Below are 27,546 nucleotides of genomic sequence, written 5' to 3'. Positions count from 1 at the left end.
CAGGCTCAGTATGCGGGCACTCATGCGGGCACTGGCTTGCCATGCGGGCATGCTTTCTCTTCTTTTTCACCAGGAGACCCCAGGGATTGAACCCAGGTCTTCCCATATGGTAGGCGAGCGCTCTATCACTTGAACCACATCTGCTTCCCTATAGTATTTCTTAAAGTAAGAGATTCTCTGGGGTCTGAAGTGTCTTACTATACATTAGAAGGTTTTGTGTCTATACACATACATACACACAAGTATGTATCTATATATATATACATGTATATATGGGTTCCACCATGCTCATGTGGTCAGACAGGGATTTCTTAGGACCAGTCCTATCACTTGGGTCCCAGGGTGGCATCATCTTCACTCAGAGACCCAGCAGACCCTGTCTGAGCAGCACAAGGCATATGGTGGCATCAACATAAGAGTTAACAGGTTCAGCCCTGTAGATCATTAAGTCATCCATAGGCTTCATGGATTTAGCCCTCTGTCCTTAGAGTTTCCCAGACACCACAGCTTCACAGCCTTTGGCTCACTCTCCATGATGAACCACCGTGCACCGTAGCAGACTCTCCACACAGAAACCCTCCTGGGAGTTTATAGTGCAGAGGCTCTTCCTGGGCAATAGCACATAGACTTCCAGGGGTCACCTTTTCAGCATAAAGCCTTACACTGCCGTCAAGGAAGCCAAACCTCTTTTGTACTGCTGTAGTCAAATCCCAGATCTATTGGCCTTTCTCACCAAAAATATTCCATGTCCTGGTGGCTAGAATAATGATTTCTGTCCAGGTTGGTGTAACTTGAACTTCATCTACAGAGTAGGCATCTTCAGCTAGTTCACAAGTGAGAAACTCATTCATTTCAGCTTTGAAGATGCCATCAGCAACAAACTTCCTCTTATTGGAAATTTACACCACTGACTTGCCACCACATGCCACTAAAAGGAAAGATCTCTTAGGCTCTGTTCACTTAAATTTTTTTTTTTCTTTCTCTTACTTGACCTGAGTCATTTTAATAGTCTTGCCTCCAAATTCATTGATTTTTTTCTTCTGTATGCTCCAATCTGCTGTTGAAACCTTCTAGGGAATTTTTCATTTCAGTTATCATGGTCTTCAACTCCATTATTTCTGTTTGGCTCCTTTTAAAATTTTCTGTCTTTTTTGAGATTTTCATATTGTTCATTCATTGTTATCCTGATATCCTTTAGTTCTTTCTTTGAGTTTTTCTTTATCTCCTTAATCATATTAAGGATTATTTTTTAGAAGTTTTTGTCTGGTATATCCAAAGGCTGTTTTTCCTTGACGACTTATGGATTTTTATCTTGTTCCTTTGGATGGGTCATAATCTCCTTTATCTTGTAATCTTTTGTTGCACACTGTAATTTTAATATTTCAAAGTGCTAATTCTGGGATTTAGTCCCTGAACTGTTTGTTCCTTAAGTTTGTATCTAGCCTGTGATATAAAAGGGTGTCAGGACCTGACACAAATGAACTAATACAAAAAAACACTTTCACAATCTTTGGAAATCAGCTTTTCTTGGCTAATGTGCTCCTTCAGAGTTTAGCCGTTTTATCAAGAAGATTACCTCCGTGTGATTGTCAAGTTCAGGGTCCTCCTTTCTGAGCTGGAGTCTTGTCCTGGGCTTAGGCTTGCTCATGGCTTTAGGAATTCCCCCTGTTTATAGGAAGTTGAATATCCCCTCTACTCCTGATGAAACAGACCATCCCTCTCTCCATCTGTATTACTTAAGGCAGGTAATCTTTTGCCTCTAACTTTGACTTGTTTCTTACACTGCTTTAGCTGTCTGCCAGCTCTTTCTGCCTAAAGGGCAAGGTCTGGGAAGGTGAGCTAGAGATGGGTTTCCTGGTTCATTCTTTCTGACTATCACCTGATAGATTGGCACTACATAAAGGCACCCCAGTATGCTCATTTGCGTTACAATGCTCCCTCTGGAGCAGGCCCAGGCCCAGGACCTTACAATAGAAGTGTAGGCTGCCTCCATGCTCTGCCATGGAGGGAGGAAGGGCCAGCAAGAGTACCATGACCTTGTACTACAGCTTTTAAAGCTGTGCTTTCTTGCCCAGTTACTGCAACTCTACCTGTTTTTTGGAGTTTTGAAGAAGGTGACTCTGCCAGTTTTTTGCTAGTTGTTCAAAGATTCTGTAGGGGAACAATACCTTGAAACATCTTATGCCACCATCTTGGTTGGCCAGAAGCTCCAATTGAGTCAATTAAAAACTCTTTCTAGCAAATAACCCTGGTATAACACTGATGCAGATGCAGCTGACATGGTAAAATCTGGAATGCTGCAGGATCTGATAGTTAAAGATCTGGGTTCCAGTTTCCACTTGGCAATTCTCTAGTGTGACCTTAGGTAGACACCATCTCCCTGAGCTGCCTAAATTTCCTCATCTATTAAATAGGTATGCAAATATACTAATAAGCAATTTCAGAGTTCCTGGAAGAATAGAAAGAGATGTGTAAGTTACTTAGTATACTGCAAAACACAAAGCTAATATTAAGATTGTTAATCATTCGACAAACTCATGGAGGCAGCATTTATTATAAACCAACTGTGAATTAGACATAATTTTGAGTTCTATGGAGGGGATATAAAGATGGGTAAGATGTTATTTCTAAGAGTTGACAGTCGTTTATTTGTCTGTCTCCTGGTGGGAACTTGTGTGGGGGGCTCTGGGCAATGCTAGGTCACTAGGTTTCTGGGAGGGGGGATGTGGGCACCCACAGTGAAGGAGAGGACTGTCAAAAGGGAACGAGGCAGGTAGGAGGCTGGCCTCAGGTCTGCAGAGAGTGGAATCAGTGAGTGTCTGTGTGTGTATTCACGGCGGAAAGTATTGCTCATTGACCTTTTCAGCTTCTCAGGATTTTGCTTCAGATTAGCATCAGATTATTTTCAAGCTAAAAGGGACTTTAGATATCATCTTTGCTGACCCTCGATTTCAAGGCCCCAACAGATTAAAAATGACTTGTTCAAGTTTCACAGCGAATTAGAAGCAGAACTGGGTTTAGAGCAAAAGTCCTGAAACTTTCTGCTCCTCATTCTACAGCCTTTTCCTCTAACTCGGGCTGTTCCATCCAGGCCCCTTATTGATTCTCTTCCTCCTTCAAGTGGGTGACTTTGGTAAACATTTGTGAGTATTTCCATTTGGAGCAAGGGAAGGAGAAGTATTGACCTGCGTATGTAACTAGAGATCTGTGGTCTTAGGACCACTTTTAAAATGCAGGTCTCAAACATGTGCATGGGTGCATCTGAAGGTCTGCTCCTATCACGACCACGTTTGAATTGGTTGTTGGTGTTCACTTCAGCAGAATCTTTCCCCACCCCCCACCCCCCTTTTAAATTAACACAGTAGCCTCAATATAGCCAGGGCAATGGTCCTGATAACTTCCTAGCACTCCTGTCAGACTGTCAACTTACTTTTATTATTGCCTCAAGGTAACCCAAATCCCTGCCTTTTGCCTACTATAATATTCTATTTTTCACAGCAGGCTTTTCACATCTGGAGCAATTCGGTTTCACATATGTTTATAGATTACTATTAAAATAGGTCAAAAATGGAAAGAGAAAAAAAAATCCAGGAAAAAGAGGATCTCTATTATTGTTTAGCTTTATAGTTGTATTTAATGGGAAGTTTGGGATACCAGCTTTACGTGTTAGTTAATTTGTTCTAATCTTTTTTTTCAGATTTTAACCCCTTCAACAAAATTATTCTTTTGCCATTCTGAGCTCAGACAAATTGCATACAGCTTCCCACTCAATCCACTTTCCTTGGCCAAGGAATGGACTGCTGTATCTCTGCCAGGATTCTCAGCCCTCCTGGGACCTTTACAAGCAGATGTTTTTCAGTTTCTTTTACTTCTTTGAAATGAAACTACAGATAACTAATCTACCCCCATAGAGACCTCCTCATTTTCTCCAGTTCAACAGTCTATTGCTTTGGTTCTTGGCACGTTATTTCACCTTTAATTAAGGTTATTTCCCTCTTTGTTTCATCATATTCAAGTAAGTCTGGTCTGATTTAGAAGTGCAAAAGCCTAGAACTTATTTTAAATATAGTACCTGTTTCCAGTTGTATGATGAGTTGTACATCCAATTGTATGTCCAAATCACAGAAAACCCATTTTGTAGCACAAAATCCTACCACCTGCCATGTGGACTTCAGACTCTAGGACATATAAGTGACAGGATAGAGACTTGACTGGAAAGAAACAGAAATACAATAAACTATAGAGATATTGCATGATGAACTTCTAGTGACAAAACCAAAGTAAAAATGAAAACAATGCATAGCCCTTACCCCATACTTTTTTCTTCCTTTTTTTCTTTATTAGAGAAGTTGTGTGTTTATATAACAAATGTGCATAGAACACATGATTCCTATCCCATTACTAACATGCTGCATTGGTGTGGTACATTTGTTACAATTGATTATAGCACATGTTTATAACTGTACTATTAATTAAAATCCATGGTTTAACTTAGGTTTCACTGTTTGTGTAGTGTGGTTGTATGGGCTTTTAAAAAAATTTATTCTATTACCATATATACAATCTAACATTTCTCTTTTAATCATATTCAGATATATATTTCAGTGCTGTTAATTGCACTCACAATGTTGTGCTACCACCAGCACCATCCATTGCCAAAACATTTCTTCTTTTTTAATTTCTCCTCCCTTCCACGCCCAGTTGTCTGCTCTCTGTGTCCATTTGCTGTGTGTTCTTCTGTGTATGCTTGTATTTTTGTCAGCGGCACCCAGAATCTCTCTCTTTTTGTTGCGTCATCTTGTTGTGTCAGCTCTCCGTGTGAGCGGCGCCATTCCTGGGCAAGCTGCACTTTTTTCACGCTGGGTGGCTCTCCTTACGGGGCACACTCCTTGCACGTGGGGTTCCCCTACACAGAGGACACCCCTTCGTGGCACGGCACTCCTTGCGCACATCAGCACTGCACATGGGCCAGCTCTTCACATGGGTCAGGAGGCCCAGGGTTTGAACCTTGGACCTCCCATGTGGTAGACAGACACCCTATCCATTGAGTCAAATCCACTTCCCTATTGCCAAAACATTTCTGTCATGCCAAATAGGATCCCTGTATAAGTAAAGCCTAAATTTCCCATTCCATTTCCCCAACCCATCCCCTGGTAATCTATATTCTGGATTTTGACTCTGTTGAGTCTGCTTATTCTAGTTGTGTCAAATCAATGCTATCATACAATTTTTGTCCTTTTGTGTCTGGCTAATTTCACTCAATATGATGTCTTCAAGGTTCATCCATGTTGCATGTATTGGGATTACATTGGCAAGAACTTCTAGCACAATATTTGTATTAGTCAGTCAAAAGGGTGCTGATGCAAAATACCAGAAATTGGTTGATTTTTATAAAGGGTATTTATTTGGGGTAGGAGCTTACAGCTACCAGGCCATAAAGCACCAAAGTCTATTCTCATGTGTTGGAGCAAGATGGCTGCTGACGTCTGTGAGGGTTCAGGCTTTCTGGGTTCCTCTCTTCCCAAGGTCTTGCTTCTTCCTGGGCTCAGGGTTCCTCTCTTCCTGGGGCTGGCATCTTTTTCCTCTGTGAGTTTACTTCCCAGGGCTCCAGCTTAAACCTTCAGCATCAAACTCCAACATCAAAACTCTAACGTCAAAATGCCTCAACTCTGTCCTTTGCCATACCTTTTATCTGCCCTAATGACGTGGCCCAATCAAAGCCCTAATCATAACTTAATCACGCCTAGGTACAGACCAGATTACAAACATAATCCAATATCTATTCTTGGAATTCATAGCCATATTGAACTGCTATAATGATGAATAATAACAGTGATGGTTGGCATCATTGTCTTGTGCCTGATTGTAGAAAGAAAGCTTTCCATCTTCTACCGTTAGAAAAGATATTAGTTGTGGGCTTCTTATATATGCCCTTTACATGTTGAGGACGTTTCCTTCTATTCCTGGCGTTCTAAGTGTTGTTGTTGTTTTTTAATCAAGAAAGGGTGAAGAATTTTGTCACATGCCTTTTCTGTATCAATTGAGATGAATGTATATATTTTTTCCCCTTCATTCTCTTAATGTGGTGTATTACATTAATTGATTTTCTTGTGTTGAACCAACCTTGCATACCAGGGATAAATCCCAGTTGATCATGGTGTATAACTCTTTTAATATGTTTGAGATCTGTGACTGATACAGACCTATGCCAATTGTTTTAGGTATCTGGGGATTTTTTCTTTATTAATTTCAGTTATTACAGGAACCAAAGTTCCTTGGGTAGCTAACTTGTTGAGCCTTTGGAGCAAGTGTCAATAATAAGGACAGGTTTTCTATGTCTCTTTAGGCTTTGAAGATTTTTAAAGGGATTAGTCACATAGCTGGAGGAGGTGAATTCTGATAAAAGCCTACAAGCTTTGAAATAAATGAGTCTTCAAACCCATGTGGAACTTGGGCTTAAAAAAAAATGAAATGACCCTGAAATAGATGCCTCTTTCTTTTACACTTAAATGGAACAGCTAAGCCAGTTTCTGCTTCCTGGTTAATAGAGGGCTTTGTGTGCAGTTCACTGCTGAATAAGTGCCAAGAATTTGAAGATGTTCTGGTCTGAGCTCTGCCTCTAGAAAATGAAAAATCAGAGAGTGGGTGAAAGGGGTCTCTAAGGCCTTTCCTTTCAGTACCAATTATACAATCATGATAGACATAAAAATTTGTTGAAAAGAATGTTTCCTTAAAGAGCTTTTATTAAAATATGCAAGTAATGTATGGCTAGAATCTGGTAAAAATAATTAAAACATATTAATACAGATATTCTCTTTGCACCACACCATCCCTAAATCTCTCTTTCTTGGTAGTAATATCTGTTGTAAGTTTAGAGCATATACACGCAGACCTTTGTGCTTTAAGTTAAATATAGGCACAGAAATATATAATTTTGATTTTTGTGCATTTGAAACATACTGTGTAAATCATTTGATTATTTTTACTGAATGATTTGAATATGCTCTCACACATGTATGTATGCATTAACCATTGCATAGTTTCGTGTTTCAAAATTTGACTTGCCATCCACAGGGGTCATAAAATGTTTCAAGGGTTGCTGCCAACATTAAAAAAATAGAATCAATAGAATAGAATAGGATAGGATAGGACAGAATAGGATAGGATAGATCACAGTGAAGATAATAGAGCTGTCATTTTGTGAAATTTTTGTGTCAGTTGTGTAACTGTATGTGTGCACAAGTTAGCGCTGGTAAAATGTATTTTTCCTGAGTTTTAGTGTTAGTCCTAGTTTTCCTAGTACATGCAACAGCATGGATGAACTTTGAAGACTTCATGTTGAGTGTAATTAGCCAGACACAAAAGGACAAATATTGTATGATCTCACTGATTTGAAACAATTAGAATAAGTGAACTCATAGAGTCAGAATCTAGAATATAGATTACCAGGGGACGGGTGGGGATAGGGAATGGGAAGTCCAGGCTTAAAATGCACAGCGTTCCTATTTGGAATGATGGAGCTGTTTTGGTGATGGATGGTGGAGATGGTAACACAAGATTTTGAATGTAATTAACAGCACTGAAATATATGTCTGATTGTAAGGGGAAATGTTAGATTATCTATATGGTAACAGAATAAAAATTTTAAAAAATTATGGAACTATAATATACAGAGAACTGTAAGTTAAACCATGGACTATAGTTAATAGCACAATTATAAAATTGTTTTATCATCAGTTGTAACAAATGTGCAATACTTATGCAAGGTGTTAATAATATGGTAGTATATGCAAATCCTGTATTTTATGCATGATTTTTCTGTAAACCCACAACTTCTCTATTAAAGGAAAAATACTGCTAAGCTACCCTCCCAAAAGCTTTACAAGTTTATGTGTCCCACAGTAGATAGAAAGTACTCATATTCCCACATCTTCACTGATGCTGGATATTAGCAATATTTAAAATTTTTGCTTCTCTGAAGGTTGAAAAACATCTTATTGTTTTAATTTGCAATTATCTTGTTAACAGTGAACTTGAACACTCTAATTAAACTGGCCTTTTGTATTTTATTTTATTGTATTATTTATTTTAAAGAAACCTTAGATTACATAAAGGTTACATAAAAATTATAGGGATTCTCATATGCCCCAATCCCTCTCCCTCCCACACTTTCCCACATTAACATCATTCGTTAGTGTGGTACATTTGTTACAATTGATGAGCATATATTGAAGCATTGCCACTAGCCATGGATTATAGTTTACATTATAATTTATGCTCTGTCTTGTGCAATTTTGTAAGTTATGACAAAATATATAATGGCCTGTATCCATCATTGCAACATCATGTAGGACAATTCCAATGTCCTTAAAATGCCCTATATTACAACTATTTTTCCCTCTCCCTTCCCTCAGAACCTCCGGTGGCCTTGGATTCCACATCAATGATAAAAGTTCTTCCATTGTTAGAATAACAGTAAGTCAATAGTAGAATGATAGAAAGTCTACTTTTGCCCATTGTTCATTCCCCAATCTTGAGGATTTGGGGATGGTTGTGCCCACTCTGCTTCTGACTGAGAGGGGGCTTAGATCCCATGGGGCAGATGGATGGAACTGTCTTGCTTGCAATTGCAGACTCTCTTTGTTCCTTGGAATGGGTGTAGTACGGTACATTTGTTAAAATTGATGAACACATATTGAAGCATTGCCACTAACCATGGATTATAGTTTACATTACATCGTCACCACCTTGCTAGTTGTCCTGGGTGAGTCCAGTGAACTAGAGAGTAGGTGTTGCAACTCTGTTGAGATTCAGGGACCAACTGTCACATGGACTGCCCAAAGATTTAGGTCTCTTGGGCATATACCTATCAAGTATAGTACTAACTATATGTTCAGATAGAAGGGGCAGAAGAGCCATGTGTAGGGAAACTACAAATGAATCCAACTCTGTCACACTGGGGAGCATAAATTCCAAGGTAAGGCCACTGGCAGGACACCAAACTCCTGTGTGGGAGGAGGGGTACCCGGCTTGCCTCAGTGGCAAACAGTGCGGCAAGAGGTGACACCGCTTCTGCCCACTGGGCCTAGACAAGGTGACCACGCCTGACTAGGCCTTTGCTGCTAACGGCTAGCCGGCACCGCCCTCCCCCTTCCTATCTCCTGCCTAGCCCAGCTCTCACTTCCCCTCCCCCCTCCCTTAAAGCTAATCTCTTAGTACGCTGTTTGCCCAGCAACAGCTTACAACCACCTATCAGCTTAGTAACAGTGTCAGCCTATCAAGAGTTAGCACATACTCTACTGGCCAATCACTAGCCCAATGCCAGAACATTGCCTTATATGGAAACAGCATTTGCCCTAGCCAATCAGAACCCACCACACCACTCCCCAATCCTATAAATCTGCATCCCCCTCTGCAATAAACCAGACTTGTGCCATCAGCTTGTCTCCGTGACTTCTTCCTGGGTCGTGCGCCCTCCACGCCTTCGGAGCCCCCAAGGGAAGCCTCAGCGGCCGTACGAGGCTTTCTTCCCCACAACGGGACCCCACTCGTCCCTTAACAGGGACCCCGCTCATCCCACAACGGGACCCCACTCGTCCCGCAACAGGGACCCCGCTTGTCTCTTAACAGGGACCCCGTTTCGTCCCTCACTCCTGGGCTGTCTGCCCTGCCTATAGTATCTGGATGGCTCTAGAGTCTTTAGGATCCCCATTATTTGGGGCAGTGTTTACTGTGGCAGTCAATGAGATCCTGCTGAGACATGCCTAAGTGTAACCTCTGGAGTGACTTCCCAACTCACTTTGAACTCTCTTAGCCATAAGAACTCATTTGTATTTACAATTTCCCCCTTATGACCAAGGTCTTTTTCCAGATGCACTGCTAGTTGGTGCTTGGTAATAATCCCATGGTGCCAGGGAGACTCATCCCCAGGAGTCATGTCCCATGCCAGGGGTAGGTAGTGTGTTTATATGCTGAATTTGGCTTAGAGAGAGGCCACATTTGAGCAACAAGTAGGCCCTCAGGAGGTAATTCTTAGGCAACATATAATACTAGGCTAAGTTTCTATTTCAAAAGAAAAGGTTCATAAATACAATCATCAATATCAAGGGGCCAGCACTATGGTCCATCCTCCTTCACTAGTCACTGCCCCTGTACTCAGGTGATTCCCGCTGTCCCATTAGAGAATGTAGCAGTGTAAAGGAAAATGGTTACCAACCCCTTGGACGATACCCTTCGGGCCCAAATCTCCAACATCGCAGTACTCTTTTGGTTATTATGTGGATCTCCACCTGCTGTGACAATGCCCATGAACACTTGAACACATTCATATGCCTCAAAGACATGCCCCAGATGAGCCCCCTCCCATGCAATCCCCCATAACCAACACCCTGCACCAATATTCCTCCCCTGCCAGTTGTGACCTTTTTGTGATCCCAAACCATTCCAAAGATGAGGCTAAGAAATAACCAAATAAACATAATAAGAAAATGAAATATTAATGATAGCTTTAAAAATAACATATAAAATGCAAAAAAATTTAAATAATAAAAAAACTCTTTTAGATATTATGTCTTTCATCATTGTAAGACCTCTTGTCTTGTATGTACAATGACATTTTCTTCTGTATATTCCCCCAGTGTCTTATTATTTTTTCATTTTATCTTCAAAGAAGCTTTAGGTTACAGGAAAGTCATGTAGAGAACATAGGGGATTTCCATATACCCAACACTCTCCCTCTTTCCCCCCTCCCCCATTAATAACATCTTACTTGAGGATGGTTCACTTGTTACAACTGACGTGCAAATATTGAAGCATTGCTACTAACCTTGGTCAATGGTTTATGTTATGATTTACATTTTGGACCATTCACTTTTATTTTGACAAAACTTAAAATGGTTTGTATCCATTATTGTGAGATCATGCATAACAATTCTAATGCCCTAAAAATGCCCTGTGTTCTATCTATTCTCTTCTATTCTTCCCTCCTCCTGAAAGGGGACCTAAGGTAACCGCTAAGTTTCACTTTTTGAAGAATAAGACTCATAGTTACTTGCAATAATATTGAGGGCTTGACGTATTGGCCTGTTTTCTTTTATTAGGCACTGCCTATGCTCTTGAGAGACTCTTGCTCCTCTGAGAACATAAAAGGACTACCCATTTTAACCACAGACCTGAACTCCTCAGAGTTCACCTGCTCCTTCCCCCAACCTCCCCCTTTTCCATGGATTGTCCAACCCAACCCGCCATGCACCCCCTTACAGACTAGCACCGCTAAACCCAATAGCATCACTGCACCACTGTTACTCCCATCAACTGTGCAACTACAGCCTTCCACCTTGTCATAGATTTTGCCCATATGGGCATTGGCTCACAACCCTCAACTCCTTTTCTGCCTCCTGTAAACCTCTGTGAGTCTCCACAATTTTCTTAATTCATATCATATCATACCATATCATGTAGTATTTGTCCTTCAGTGTCTAGTTTACTTCACTCAACATAAGGTCTTCAAGATTCATCCACGTTAGCCCATATGTTAATACTGCGTACCTTCTTACTGTTTAGTAATATTCCATTGTACGTATATACCACAATTTGCTTATCCATTCATCTGTTGATGGACATTTGGGTTGCTTCCAACTTTTGGCAATGGTGAATAATGCTGCTATGAACATTGGTGTGCATATATCTGTTCATGTCCCTGCTTTCAGTTCTTCTGGATTTATACCCAGCAGTGGGATTGCTGAATCATATGGCAGTTCTATCATTAGCTTCCTAAGGAATCACCAAACAGTCCTCCACAATGACTGCACCATTCTTCATTCCCACAAGCAGTGGATAAGGGTTCCCTTTCATCCACATCCTCTCCAACACTGGCAGTCCTCTGTCCTTTTAATAACCGTCACTCTAATGAGTGTAAGATGATACCTCATTATAGTTTTGATTTGCATTTCTCTAATAGCTAGTGATATTGAGCATCTTTTCATGTGCTTTTCTGCTGTTTGTGTATGTCTTCTTTGGAGAGGTATCTATTCAAATCACTTGACTTTTTAAAGTGGATTGTCTTTTTATTTTTGAAATGTAGGATTTCTTTATATATGCTGGATATTAGGCCCCTATCAGATATATGATTACCAAAGATTTTCTCCCATTCAGTAGGCTACCTTTTCACTTTCTTGACAAACTCCTTTAAAGTGAAAAAGTTCTAATTTTGAGAAGGTCCCATTTATCTATTTCTGACTTCTATTGCTTGTGCTTTGGGTGTGAAGTTTATGAACCTGTTTCTTACTACAAGATACTGTAGATGCTTCCCTACATTATCTTTCAGGAGATTTATGGTTTTGGCTCTTACATTTAGATCTTTGATCCATCTTGAGTTAGTTTTTGCATAGGACATGAGATGGTGATTCTTTCCTATTCTTTTGAATATGGATATCCAGTTCTCCAAGCACCATTTGTTGAAGAGACCATTCTCTTTCCAGTTGAGTTGACCATATATGTGAAGATTGATATCAGAACTCTCAGTTCTGTTCCATTGGTCAGTATATCTATCCTTGATCCAATACCATGCAATTTTGACCACTGTAGCTTTGTAGTAAGTTTTAAAGTCAGGTAGTGTGATTCTTCCAGTTTCATTTTTCTTTTTCAAAATGGCTTTGGCTATTTGCTGTCCCTTGCCCTTCCAAATAAATTTCATAGTTAGCTTTTTCAATTCAGTAAAAAATGCTATGGCAATTTTTATTGGGATTGCATTAAATCTGTAAATCATTTGGGATATGATAGACATCTTAATGATATTTACTCTTCCTATCCATGAACAGGGAATATTTTTCCATTTATTTAGCTCTTCTTTGATTTTCTTTAACAATGTTGTATAGTGTTCTGCATACAAGTCCTTTACATCTTTAGTTCAGTTTATTCCTAGGCATTTGATTCTTTTAGTTGCTATTGTAAATGGAATTCTTTTTCTGATTTCCTCCTCAGATTGCTCATTATTGTTGTACAGAAATGCTATTGATTTTTGCTCATTGATCTTATATCCTGCTACTTTACTGAATTCATTTATAAGCTCTAGAAACTTTGTTGTAGATTTCTCAGGGCTATGTATAGGATTATGTCATCTGCAAATAGTGAAATATTTGCTTCCTTTCCAACTTGGATGCCTTTCATATCTTTTTCTTGCCCAAAGTGCTCAAGCAAGTACTTCTAACACAATGTTAAATAGGAGCGATGATAGTGGGCATCCTTGACTTGTTCTGGATCTTAGAGAGAAAGCTTTTAGCATTTCACCATTGAATATGATGTCAGCTGTGGGTTTTTCATATATACCCTTTATCATGTTGAGGAAGTTTCCTTATATTCCTATCTTTTGAAGTGTTTTTTTAAAATCCGGAAATGGTGCTGTATTTTGTCAAGTGCTTTTTCCGCATTTATAGAGATAATCATGTGATTTTGTTCTTTCAATCTGTTAATGTCGTGTCTTTCATTGATTGATTTCCTTATGTTGAACCATCCTTGCATACCAGAGATGAAATCCACTTGGTCTTGGTGTATAATTTGTGTGATGTGTTGTTGAATATGATTAGCAAGTATTTTGTTGAGGATTTTAGTTTCTTGATTCATTAGAGAGATTAGTCTATAATTTTCTTGTGGTGTCTTTGTATGGCTTTGGTATTAGGGTGATGTTGGCATCATAGAATGAATTAAGAAATGTTCCCTCCATTTCTATTTCTTGGAAGAGTTTAAGCAGGACTGGTGTTAGTTCTTTCTGGAATGTTTGGTAGAATTTACCTGTGAAGCCATCTGCTCCTGCACTCTTCTTAGTTGGGAGGTTTTTGGTGACTAACTCAATCTCTTTACTTGTGATTGGTCTGTTGAGTTCAACAATTTCTTTTTTTTTGGTCAATGTAGGCTGCTTGTGTGTTTCTAGGAATTTGTCTGTTTCATCTAAGTTATCCATCTTGTTGGCACACAGTTTTTCAAAGTATCCTCTTTTGATACTCTTTATTTCTGTGGAGTCAGTGGTGATATTCCCTTCCTCATTTCTTATTTTATGCATTTACACCTTCTGTCTCTTTTTCTTTGTTAATCTAGTGAAGCGTTTGTCAATTTTATTAATCTTCTCAAAGAACCAGCTTTTGGTTTTGTTAATTTTTTCTAGTGCTTTCTTATTTTCAATTTCATTTAGCTTTGCTCAAATCTTTGTTATTTCCTTCTTTATAAATACTTGCTTTGGGATTAGTTTGTTGCTCTATTTCTAATTCCTCCAGGTGTGTGGTTAGATCTTCGAGTTTAGCTCTTTCTTCTTTTTTACTATAGGCATTTATGGCTATAAATTTCCCCCTTGGCACTGCTTTTGCTGCATCACATCAGTTTTCATAGGTTGTGTTGTCATTTTCATTCATTTCAAAGTAGCTACTGATTTCTTTTGCAATTTCCTCCTTGGCCCACTGATTGTCTAAGAGTATGTTGTTTAACTTCCATATCTTTGTGCCTACTCTGGTTCTCTGCCCCTTGCCGATTTCCAGCTTCATTTCATTGGAGTCAAAGAAATTACTTGGTATAAATTCAATCTTTCTGAATTTGTTGAGAGTTGTTCTGTGACCTAGTATGTCATTTACCCTTGAGAATGATCCATGTGTGCTTGAGAAGAAGGTATAGCCTGCTGTATTTGGGCATAATGTTCCGTATATGTCTATTAGGTCTAGATCCTCTAATGTATTATTCAAGGTCTCTGTTACTTTATTGATCCTCTGTTGAGATGCTCTGTCTAATGGTGATAATGGTGTATTAAAGTCCCCCACTGTAACTGTAGAGGCATCTATTTCTCCACTTAGTTTTCCAATGTTTGCCTCATGTATTTTGAGGTGCCCTGGTTAGGTGCATAAATGTTTATGGTAGTTCTTTCTTCTTGGTAGATTACTTCTTTTATTAATATTTAGTGTCCTTCTTTCTCTCTTACAACAGTTTTGCATTTAAGGTCTGTTTTGTCCAATATTAGTAAAGGTACTCCCACCTTTTTTTTTGGTTATTGTTTGCATGTAAAACTGTTTTCCAACCATTCACTTTCAACCTCATTGTTTCCCTGGGTCTAAGTGAGTTTCTTGTAGAAAGCATAGAGATGGTTCATATTTCTGTATCCATTCTGCCAATCTGTGTCTCTTGATTGGAGGGTTTATTCCATTAACATTCAATATTATTAATGCCAAGGAATTACTTGCACTAGCCGTATTTTCTTTGGGTTTATGTATGTCATATGTTGTTATTTTTCTTTTTATCTTTTAGTTATTTTTACCAATAATCTTTCCTCCTCCAATGGTCTCTCTCCTGTTTTTTCCCTTTCAACAAGCAGAACCCCCTTTAGTATTTCTTAAAGGGCAGGCTTCTTGTTGACAAACTCTTAATTTCTGTTCATCTGTGAATATTTTGAACTCTCCCTCATTTTTAAAATTTTAAAAATAATTTATTGAAGTATATCATTCATACATGAACATACATAATAAGTGTATAGTAAAAGTTGTGAACTTACAAAACAAACATACATAGCATATCTTGGTCGATTTTATTTTATTTAGAAAAAGTGTGAGCTTACAAAATGGTCTGTAACTTACACTTGGTATATTTTTTCCATACACCCCCTAATAGTAACACTATGCTTAGTATTGTACATTTGTTATAGTTCATGTGTGAACATTCTCACATTTGTATTGTTAACCACAGTACATCTTCTACCACAAAGTTTACAGTGTTATACAGTCCCATGCTTTGTACATTCTATCCAAAGGGTATACTCAGTGGGTCTCACTCTCATCACAGAGTTCTGCATCCATTACCCTGAATGCCAGCTTTGCAGGATAGAGAATTCTCGGCTGGAGGTTTTTTTTCTTTTGGCACCTTAACTATGTCATACCACTGCCTTCTTGCCTCCATGGTTTCAGATGAGCAATCTGCACTTAATCTTATCAAGCTTCCCTTGTATGTGATGGATCTCTTTTCTCTAGCAGCTTTCAGTATTTTCTCTTTGTCTTGTGCATCAGCCAGTGTGGCAAGTATGTGTCTTGGGGTAGGCCTGTTAAGATTTATACCGATTGGGGTGCACTGTGCTTTCTGGACATGTGTATTCATGTTCCTCTAAAGAGTTGGGAAGTTTTCTGTCACTATTTCTGCCAACAGTCCTCCTGCCCACTTTTCCTTTTCTCTTCCCTCTGGGATGCCTATAATGCCTATATTTGTGTATTTCACTTTGTCATTAAAATCCCTAAGTCCCTGCTGGAGTTTTTTCTATATTTTTACCTATCTGTTCTATTATTTGATTTCAGACTGTCATTGACATCACTAATTCTTTCCTCTGCCTGTACAAATCTGTTGTTATGTGCATTGAGTGTGTTTTAGATTTCTTGCATTGTGCCATTCATCACCATCATATCTGTTATCTTTTTATGTATGTTTACAATTTCTTCAGTGTGTTCCTCCAGTGTTTTCTAAATAGGCTTTATCTCTATCTTCACCTCATTAAGTTGATTCATGATATTTATTTAGATGTCCCTGATTAGTTGCTCTACGTTCTTGATCTCCTCCTGTTTTTTAGTTTGTTTGTTAGACTGGGTCCTGTCTTCCTGTTTCTTAGTATGGCTTGTGATTTTTTGTGGGTGTTTAGGTGTCTGTTTATCTTGATGTGTTTATTTGGTGGTTAGCTTCTATTTATATTCTAGGGTTTTATTTTTTAATTTTTTTTAATGTGTTGTGGTAAAGTTCCTTTTTGACACTTGGTTCTTCTTATTCTATATGCTTGTAGTTGTCTGTGTTCCCTTGAAAAAAAAATTAGGACCAGAGAAAAGGAAAGAGATAAGAAGATAAAAAGAATAATAGTAATAATAATTTTAAAAAGATAGAAAAGGAACTGTACAAAGGCTAAGAAAATAAATAAGTAATACAAGTAAAAAATTTTAAAAAGTACAAAGAAATAAGAATAAAATGGTGGGATAGAAAAAATGAAACAAGGAACATAATAGAGAAAAAATAGAATGGAATAATAAGCCATAAAGATGAGAAGAGAGGAAAAGAGAAAAAGGGGAAAAAAAGAGAGAGAATTAAAAAAAAATTGAAGGTCAAACAAAAAGAAGTAGAATGAAAGAAAAACAACAGAAAACAGAAGATAGATAAATGAAGAAAAGAAAAGAATGAAGGAAAGAAAAGAAATAAAGTATGTAGAAAAAATAAGTAAAAGACAAAGGAAACAAAGAAAGGGGAAAGACAACAAATGAGAGAAAGATGGGAAGTGGACATGGCCCAGTGGTTAGGGCGTCCGCCTACCACATGGGAGGTGGTTCAAACCCCGGGCTTCCTTGACCCGTGTGGAGCTGGCCCACAGTGCAGTGCTGATGAGCACAAGGAGTGCTGTGCCACACAGTGCAGTGCTGTGCGCACAAGGAGTGCGTGGGGAGCCCCACGCGCAAGGAGTGCACCCTGTAAGGAGAGCCACCCAGTGCGAAAGAAAGTGCAGCCTGCCCAGGAATGGCGCTGCCCACACGGAGAGCTGACACAACAAGATGATGCAACAAAAAAAGAAATACAGATTCCCATGCTGCTGACAACAGAAGTGGACAAAGAAGAACATGCAGCAAATAGACACAGAGAACAGACAACTGGGGGTGGGGTGGGGAAGGGGAGATTAAAAAAAAAAAGGAATTTAAAAAAAAAGAAAGAAAGAAAAAAGAAAACAACAATAAAGTAACCCAGGCTTCCCTCTTAAACCTCTAAGGAGCTTCTCAGGCTCTCATTGCTCATCAGTTAATCACCATTCAATTGCCCTCCTCAGGTGATGTACCAGGTTTTAGCAAATAATATAAAGAGAAAAAAAAAGAACTGATAAAAATTTTTAAAAAGTTAAAAATAACATATCCAAGAAAACCTAAAATAAGAAAAAACCTTTCTACATGTTCCCTGTCATAAGATACCAGCTAGGGGCCTGATAACTAGGTGCATCATTCCCTGAATCACTTCTCTAAGGAGACCCAGGAATCAAACCAGCATCCTTGTATATGGCAGGGCAGGAATTCCTCCGCTGAGCTACACTGGCTCACAACTTAAGGCTTCAGAAAGCTTATCTGGCTCTATCTGTCCCTTTTCCCTCAGGCGGGTTAGGTTTCTAACAGTTTGCCAAGCAGAGCTGTTTAGGCGCCTGTCTCAGTCCCCTCTCTACCTTAGTTCCTCTCTCTTCCAGGTTGGTAGGGTATGACAGGCTGCCTGACCAGATCTCCCCTTCCCTCTCAGTGGTGGCTGGGGACCTTTCAAGGGGGCTCAGCTTTCTAAACTCACTGAAAAGAAACCACTCTCCACCCTCCACTGGACCCCTCTTCCTCTCCAGGAATGCTCTGTCACATTTTGATGGTTGAAGTGAGTCAGGAGCTTTACTGAGGCTATATTGGCTTGAGGGAGGGGTATCTGTGCTGCTTTCAGCCACAGGGGTGAGTAACTCATGCTTCCTTTGGCTTCTTTATCTGTCTAGTTCCCTCCTGGATGATGTGTAACACTTTCCCATTCTATATATCTCCAAAGCAGCTCCCTCACTTGGTTTTTGCCTTTTCTCCAAAGTAGGTTGGACTCTGCCTACCTACTTTAATGCCACTTTCCTGGTAGTCTTCCTTTTGTATTCTGTCATCCACAAATGTCCTGTTTACATTTTTGCCTTTTTAAAATTTCTATTTTCCTTTTTGGAACCTTTTATATAAACTGGATAATAATCCTTTGTTACATGTTTTGTAAATATTTTCTCCAACCAATTTTTAAAAAAAATTTGGAGTGCTTTTATTATTTTAAAAATTTTATCTTTAAAGAAGCTTTAGATTCTATAAATGATATATTGAAAAAAATATATATATATTTGGCTCTGTTTTTTTGGAGATTTTGGATTGCAGAAGGGTTACAATGTGGCCAGGAAGGTTCACTGATGTGGGATGTCAGTGATAGAGATGTATATGGGGAGGGTTACACCTGGGGTGTGCCTTTATGGAGTATGAATATGTTCAAGGGGTCATGGGGTGTTGTCTTGGTAGGTGGAGACCCACACAATAACTGAAAGAATACTGAGGGAATAGGACGTGGCTCAAGTGATAGAGCTTCCACCTACCATATGGGAGGACCCAGGTTCAATCCCTGGGGCCTCCTGGTGAAAAAAAAAAAAGAAGAGAAAGTGTCGTGCAGTGAGCTGGTGCCCGCGTGAGTGCCCACGTGGTGAGCCACTGCTCGTGCAAATGAGTCACACAGCAAGATGAAGACGCATCAAAAGGGAGACAAGGGGAGAGTCAAAGTGCAACAGAAACCAGGAACTGAGGTGGTGCAATTGACAGGGAACCTCTCTCCACATCAGAGGTCTCCAGGATTGAATCCTGGTGAATCTTAGAGGAGAGAAAATGAAAAGCCAATACAGACAGCAAAAACAGCAGGGTGGGAGGAGGGGAAGGGGGAAAAATCAATCAATTAATCAATCTTTTTTTAAAAAATGAATATTGAATTCCCATCCTAGGAAGACCCACTACATTCTCTAAGAGAGTGGCAAGGATCCCTAGAGTACATGGGCAGTACCTAGCAAAAGAGGTCAGACCAATATTCCAGGCCCTTGACATTGATGGTTGTACTTATGAACCTCTTTCTTGTGAGATTGAAATATAGCCTAGTATTGTACATTACTTAGGAGTTACCTCCTGAAAGCCTCCTTCTTGTTCAAATGTGGACTCTCTCTAAGCCAAATTCAGCATATAAACTCACTACCTTTTCCCCGATGTGGGACATGACTATGGGGATGAGCCTCCCTGGCACCGAGGGATTATTACCAAGTACCAACTAACAAACCATTTGGAAAAAGACCTTGACCAAAAGGGGGAAATACTGAATACAAGTGAGTTTTATGGCTAAGAGATTTCAAAGTGAGTCAGGAGGTCATTCCAGAGGGTACCCTTATGCACGCCTTAGCAGGATCTCATTGACTGCTATAAACAGTGCCTCAAAAATGGGTGATCCTGAGGGCTTTAGAGACATATAAGTATTATCAGCAGAGCAGACAATCTCAGGAATTCAGCACCCTGTCTGTGGGACTTAACTTGGAACATATGCTCCCCAATGTAGCAGAGTTAGATTCCTTTATAATTTCCCTATACATGGCTCTTCTCTCCCTTTTGTTTGAACCTTTAATTAGCACTATACTCATTAAATATATGTACCAGAGACTTAAATTTTCAGACTATTCATATGCCAGTTGAGCTGTGAATCTCAGCAGTGTTGCAACACCTACTCTCCAGTTCATCAGACTTGCCCAGGACAACTAACAAAATGATGATGATGGACAACGCTCATCTCCAGCATTTTTGGCTTCTCTCTCACAATTGTTTTGATATATTTTGTTAAAAAGAATTATTTATTAATTTTTGTATTTTGTGTAGTCAATTTATCTTTACCTTCCTGGATTTGCACGATTTTTCTTTCTATTTTTAGAAGGTCTTCTGTCACAAACAGTTCTGTGTTTTATTCAAAATATTTAATATGTTTGTTTTATATTTAGCTGTGCATTACACCTGAAATCTATTTTTGTGTAAGGTCTGCAATAAGAATCTGACTTTAATTTCCTCCCATATAGAGAGCCATTTTATTGGATAGTTCATGTTTTATCATTGTTTGAAGTTTCATCTATCTTCTGCTCAAGTCTCACACAACATTTTTTTTTCTCTCCCATTTGTCTATTTCTGCACAGTTTTAAGTACTATATCTTTCTTGTATACTTTGATATCTGATAAGGCATTCCTCCATCATCATTTTTCTTTAAAAATTTCCTTGGCTTATCTTGAATATTTTTGCCTTCCAGATGAATATTGAAATTAACATGCTACATTCTATAAAAAACCCTGTTGGGAGTATAGTATGGTTGGGATAGATAGCATTGAGTTTAAGGATTAGACTTGGCTATTCAATAACTTAAAAATCTTGAATCCTTTTATCCATGAGAAGAAATATATCTCCATTTAGTTGAGTCTTTTTTATATTGTTAAGTTTTGCACTTTTTTTTCAATTGATATGGCTTATTTTTGGTCTATTTTACTTTCTACTGATATTTTGGGATTTTTTTTTCTGTTACTTTTTAAATTGATCACTGCTTGTTTATAAGAAAGCTATTCATTTGGTAACATGCTTCCTCTGGAAAACTTTACTGAACTGTAAAAAAATGACATTTAATAGTTTGTTGGTTTTTCTTGGATTTTTAAAAGGTAGTCAACTATATTATCTGAAGTTAATGACTTTTTCCTCTAGTTTTCAATATTTATGTTTTATGTCTCTCTCGTGTTTTTTTTTTAATAAATTGCATAATATAGAAGAAAACTGCTATAGCAGTTTGATATTATTTAGGAATTCCAAAAAATTGTATTTGGTTATGTTTGTAAACTGGTCGGTTCCACTGGGTATGAAACCCTTTGATTGTATTAGATTCAGCTGAGATGCCTTTGATTAAGTTAAAATCAGGGCTTTGACTGACCACATGATTAGGGTGACTCAGTTTGAATCCCTGCCTCCTTGGTCAGCTCAAGGAGAACACAGAATAAGATACACACGTGAGGAGAGAGCTCCAAGGACACAGAGGAGAGGACTTTGATCCTGCAACCCCAGGAAGAGCCATTTGCCTGATAGTTTACAGCTGACCTTGTGAAGAGAACAGAGCAGCTGAGCCCAGAAAGAAATGAGCCCCGGGAAGAGAGAGGAGCCCTATGCCAGCCTATAGCTGAGATCAGAAGAAACTGAACCCACAGCGTCTTAAGAGGGAAGAGGAAGGCTGAATCCTCGCAGAAGTTGCTTGCTATACTGCTTCAACATGTGGCAACAGAGTTTGGTAAGGAACCAACTTGAGTTGGACTCTTTAGGGCCTTGTAACTGTAAGTTTTTACCCCAAATAAGTACCCTTTATAAAGGCCAACAGATTTCTGGTACTTTGCATTAGTACCCCTTTGGTTGACTAATACAGTCACCCTGATAAGGAACATTCTTATCTTATTCCTGATTCTAATGGGAATGCTTCTAACATTTTGATATTAATATAGTTTTCTTAAAAATTTGTATAGGTATAGTTTGTCAAATCAAGAATGTGTCTTTCTATCTTAGTTCATTAACATTTTTCTTTTAATTTGGAATGGTGTGAACTTTACCAGATGCTTTGCTGGCAGCTATCAAGAGGATTATGTATCTTTTAATCTAATTTATTAACTTAGTGACTTATTTCAATCATTATTCTAGTGCTGACCATTCTTCTTGTTTTGTTTTGTCAAAGGGCTGCTGATGCAAAGTATCAGAAATCTATTGGCTTTTACAAAGGGGATTTATTTGGGTTAACAGCTTACTGTTCCAAGGCCATCAAATGTCCAAATCTAGGCATGAGCAGAGATGGTTTCTCACCAAAGTCAGCTACAGTTGGTCCTGGCGTTGTTGCCATGTGGTCAAACAAGATGGCTGCCGATCCTGTGGAGGTCCCTGCCTTCTGCTCCACAGTCTATCTTCTCTTGGAGCTCAGGTGTGAGCAACCAGGCAAAGGGCTTGTCCCTTTCTTGGTCTCATCTCTTTGAGCCTCTTGGAGGCTTTTCTTTTCCTGCAGTCCTCAGTCTCACACGGCAGCTCCCATTTCCAGTGTCTGTCTTTCTGTGTCTCTATAGCAGACCCAGCAAGAGGGCGGAGACTCAACATGACTCACGCCCCACTGACATAATTCAGCAAAGGAGTCTCACACCCCCAGGAATGGATTAAATTTAAACAGAATTGTTTGCTTTTTAGGATTCACAAAATTCAAACTGTCACACTTCCATTCCTAGAAAAATCCCTACTTGGTCGTGATTCTTTTGCTATTGATTTTTTCCCCCTATTTTTTGTCTTTATTTATTTTTTAAATATTACATTAAAAAAATATGAGGTCCTCATATACCCCCCACCCTCCTCCCCCCACTCCTCCCCCCATAACAACAATCTCCTCCATCATCATGAGACAGTCGTTGCACTTGGTGAATATATCTCAGAGCACCGCTGCACCTCAGTGGTCCATATCATAGTCCACACTCTACCACCTTCCAACCAGTGGGCCATGGGAGGACATAAATGTCCGGTAACTGTCCCTACAGCATCACCCAGGACAACTCCAAGTCCCGAAAACGCCCCCACATCTCATCTCTTCCTCCCATTCCCTACCCCCAGCAGCCACCATGGCCACATTCTCCACACCAATGCCACATTTTCTTCAATTGCTAATCACAATAGTTCATGAATTGATTATCAGTAAATCCACTCTAACCCATACTCTATTCCTCCATCCTGTGGACCTTGGAATGGTTGTGTCCACTCCATGCTATTGATTTTTAAAAACAATTTCCCCTCTCCCCTGCAGCTGGCTTGCTGCTTGCTCTCTGTGTCCATTTGCTGCACGCTCTTCTGTGTTTTTGCTTGTCCTTCTTTTTTGTTGTGTCACCTTGCTGAATTGGCTCTCTGCAGTGTCTGCGGGCCAGGCAGTACTCCGCCACATGCGGACGAGCCTGCCTTCACAAGGAGGCCCTGGCACGTGAACCCAGGGCTTCCCATATGGTAGACGGGAACCCAGCTGTTGAGCCACAGCCATTTCCTTTGCAGCTTAATTACAAGCGATGAGACAACCCTGTTGTTGTGATTTTAGACCTGTGAAATTCAATGATATTTACATTGTTGTCTAGCATATGTTCAATTCCCATAAATATTTTGTAGGTGCTTTTAAAATATCTTGGAGTTCTTTGGTGCAGTGTTTTATTTATATAATTGGTCCAAGTTTGATGAATTATGCTGTTTTTGTTTTCTAGTCTCTTTATTTGCCTATTTTTGATTGAGCACTGGACATTGTACATGAAAAACTATGGATATTTTGAGACTTAGGATGATGCTGTCTTCCTCAAGAGAGGATTTAAGGCTGCTTTGGTAGTCATGTAGAGATACTAATATCCTGGATTATCTTCATCCAATTTTAAAAAGTCAGATAATTTAAAGCTGGGCTTTGGTCCCTGCTAGAGCCAGTTTTCATCATTTACCTTTTGCAGGAGTCTTTTCAGGATCCCAAATCAAAATGTGGAGGTTTATAAGTCCCCATCTTGGTAGGCACTAAGTTCCCATTTTTTTTCCCTCTAGCACCATGATGTTGTCAAAAACACTGCTTGGCTTATTGGCCTCTTAGCCAACTTTCCAAAAGCACCAGATATCCTAGAGGAAATATAGTGCAGCACAGCTCAGGGTTTCCCTCTTCTTCCCAATCTTGGTCCTATAATTCCTACTTGCTTTTTTAGATTTTCAGTGTTTTAAGGAAATTATTTATATATTTTGCCAGCTTTCCTAGCCATCCTTGGCAGGAGCATGGCTCTGAATTTTTGAGATCTCCATTATATTTCTGGATTATACTCAATAGCCCAGTACAATTTTAAGTTAATTAAATAAGTAAAATTGATGTAAATTTTTCTTTTTCGTGTATGTGCTCTACTTGTTAGGATTATGCTAATTTAATAGAATTGATTTGGAGGCTTTCCACAGCTTCCCACTCTGGAATAATTTATATAAAATGTATATTAGATATTTCTTAATGGTATACCAAAATATCCATAATATCACTTGGGCTTGATTTTTTTTTTTTTTAAACAGGTAAAGGTTTGACTACCTCCTCAGTTTTCCTTCTGTTTTTTGGTATGTTAAGATATTTTTAAAAAATGTTCCTTTAAGTCAATTTTAATTATTTATATTTTTTCCTAGGAAGCTATTAATTTCATCTAGAGTTTCAAATTTATTGACACGCAATTATACTTAACATATTCCTACAATTTTTGATATCTATAGTTTTCTATTTTGCTTTCCAATTATGGTTGTTAACGTCTTCTCAATTATTATCTTAACAAATAGTCAAAGATTTTTTTTTAAAGTCAAATTTTGAATTTATTGATGAAGTCTACTGAATTATTTTTCTTATAAATGTCTGCTTTTCATCTTAGGTCTTTATAATTTTCTGTTTTCCAGTTTTAAAGGTTTTTTGCTACTATATTTATGACTTCTTTTATGATTAGTTCCTTTTGTTTTAACTAATTTTTACTGTGGTAAAATATACCATACAGTATGATGTGTTTTCACCATTTCTACTCATTTCCGAAGATTCACAAACAAACTTTTTACCAATTCTATCCAGATTAACCCTCAATTTTCCTTCCCTACCCTATTTTCTGGTGACCTATATTCTAATTATTAACTGCATGAGTTTGCTAATTATATTTAATTCGTAATAGCAAAATCATATATTATTTGTCCTTTTGTGCCTGGCTTGCTTCACTCAGCATAATGTTCTCCTGGTTCAGCTATGTTGTCATATGCTTCACAACATTATTTCTTCTTATAGCTGCATAATATTCCATCAGGTGCATACACCACAATTTGTTTATCCATTCATCAGTTGATGGACACCTCTATTGTTTCCATCTTTTGGAAATGGTGACTAATGCCTCTATGAACATCGGAGTGCAGATGTATGTTCGTGCCACTGCTCTCAGGTTTTCTGGGTATATACCTACTAATGGTATTGCCTGGTCACATGGAAAGTCTATATTCAACTTCCTTGGGGAACTGCTAAACAGTCCTCCACAGTGGCTGTACCATTCTACACTCCCACCAACAGTAAACAAGCATTCTTATCGCTCCACATCCTCTCCAACACTTGTTTTCTTTTTGTTAATAGTGGCCATTCTAATAGATGTGAAATGGTATCTCATTGTAGATTTGCATCTCCGTAATCACTAGTGATGTTGAACATTTTTCATGTGTTTTTTTCACCATTTGTATTTCTTCTTTAGACAGTGGTCTTTTCAAGTCTTTTGCCCATTTTTTAATTGAGTAGTTTGTCTTTTTATTGTTGAGTTGTATGATCTCTTTATATATCATGGATATTAAACCCTTATCAGATATCCTTAAAAATCCACAACAAAGCTACTAGAGCTAATAGACAAGTTCAGCAAAATGGTGGGATAAAAGATTAATACACAAAAATCAATAGCATCTATATACAATTGATGTGCAGTCTGAGGAGGAAATCAGAATAAAATTCCATTTACAATAACAACTAAAAGAATCAAATATTTAGGAATAAGCATAACCAAGGACATAAAGGACCTGTATTCAAAAAACTAAAAAACATTGCTAAAAGAAACCAAAGAAGATTTAAATAAATGGTAGGACAGTCCATGTTCATGGATTGGAAGACTAACTATCGTTAAGATGAAAATTCTACCAAAATTGATTTACAGATTAAATGCAATTCCAATAAAAATCCCAAGAGCCTTTTTTGATGAAATGGAAAAGCCAATTATCAAATTTATTTGGAAGGGTAAGGGGCCCTGAATAGCCAAAAATGTTTTAAAAAAAGAAGAATGAAGTTGGAGGGCTCTCATTTCCTGACTTTAAAGCATCTTGCCTAGTTATAGTGGTAAAAACAGCATGGTACTGGCATAAAGACAGATGGATTGACCAATGGAACCAAACTGAGTACTCAGAAATAGACCCTCACATCTATGGTCAAGTGATTTTTGAAAGGCTGTCAGGCCCTCCCAGCTGGGCCAGAACAGTCTATTCAACAAATGGTGCTGGGAGCAATGGATAGCCATATCCAAAAGAAAAAAGAGGACCCTTATCTCAAACCTTATATAGAAATTAACTCAAAATGCATCATGGACCTAAATATAAAAGCAACAACCATAAAACTCCTAAAAGAAAATGTAGGAAAACATCTTCACGATCTTGTGGTAAGCAGTAGTTTCTTAAGCATACACCCAAAGCATGAACAACAAAAGAAAAAATAGATAAATGGGACATCCTCAAAATTAAACACTTTTGCACTTACAAGGACTTTGTCAAAAAGGTGAAAAGGCAGCTGATTCAATGGGAGAAAATATTTGGCAATCACATTTATTATTATTTTTAAAACTTTTTTTTATTATTATTTTTAAAACCCCTCCCTTGCGGCTTGCTTGCTGTCTGCTCTACTGTATTCATTCACTGCCTGTTCTTCTGTGTCTGCTTGTCTCACTTTGTTGCGTCATCTTGCTGCTCCAGCTCTCCATGGACTCAAGCAGTCAGTTCTCTGCAGGCGTTGCTGTCAGTTCTCTGTGGGTGCAGGCCAGCTTGCCTTCACAAGGCGGCCCTGGGATGCAAACCTAGGGCCTCCTATATGGTAGACGGGAGCCCAATTGAGCCACAGCCAACTTCCCAATCACATTTATTTTTATGGCTGAATATTATTCCATTGGATATATATATCATATATTTTTAATCCATTCATGTGTCAGTGAACTCTTGGGCTGTTTCCATTTTTTTGGCTATGGTGCATAATGCTGCTAAAAACATTGGTGTACAAGTATCTGTTTAAGTTCCTATTTTCAATTCTTTTGAGTATATACCTAGAAGTGAAGTTTCTGGGCCTTGTGGTAGTTCTATGTATAATATTGTGAAGAACCAGCAAAGCCTTGTTCACAGTGG

General features: G+C 38.6%; 1 protein-coding gene and 1 pseudogene across 2 annotated transcripts in view; one reads left to right on the top strand and one right to left on the bottom strand.

Moving 5' to 3' along the window:
• PFKFB3 (6-phosphofructo-2-kinase/fructose-2,6-biphosphatase 3) overlaps window positions 1-27,546 on the top strand; it is a 376,565-nt gene that overhangs the window by 316,534 nt on the left and 32,485 nt on the right. The window lies entirely within an intron of this gene.
• LOC101416445 (small ribosomal subunit protein uS3B-like) lies at window positions 251-896 on the bottom strand (annotated as a pseudogene).

The sequence above is a fragment of the Dasypus novemcinctus genome, chromosome 20, assembly GCF_030445035.2.
Source record: "Dasypus novemcinctus isolate mDasNov1 chromosome 20, mDasNov1.1.hap2, whole genome shotgun sequence".
Taxonomy (NCBI): Eukaryota; Metazoa; Chordata; class Mammalia; order Cingulata; family Dasypodidae; genus Dasypus; species Dasypus novemcinctus.
This window is presented reverse-complemented; position numbering and strand designations above follow the sequence as displayed.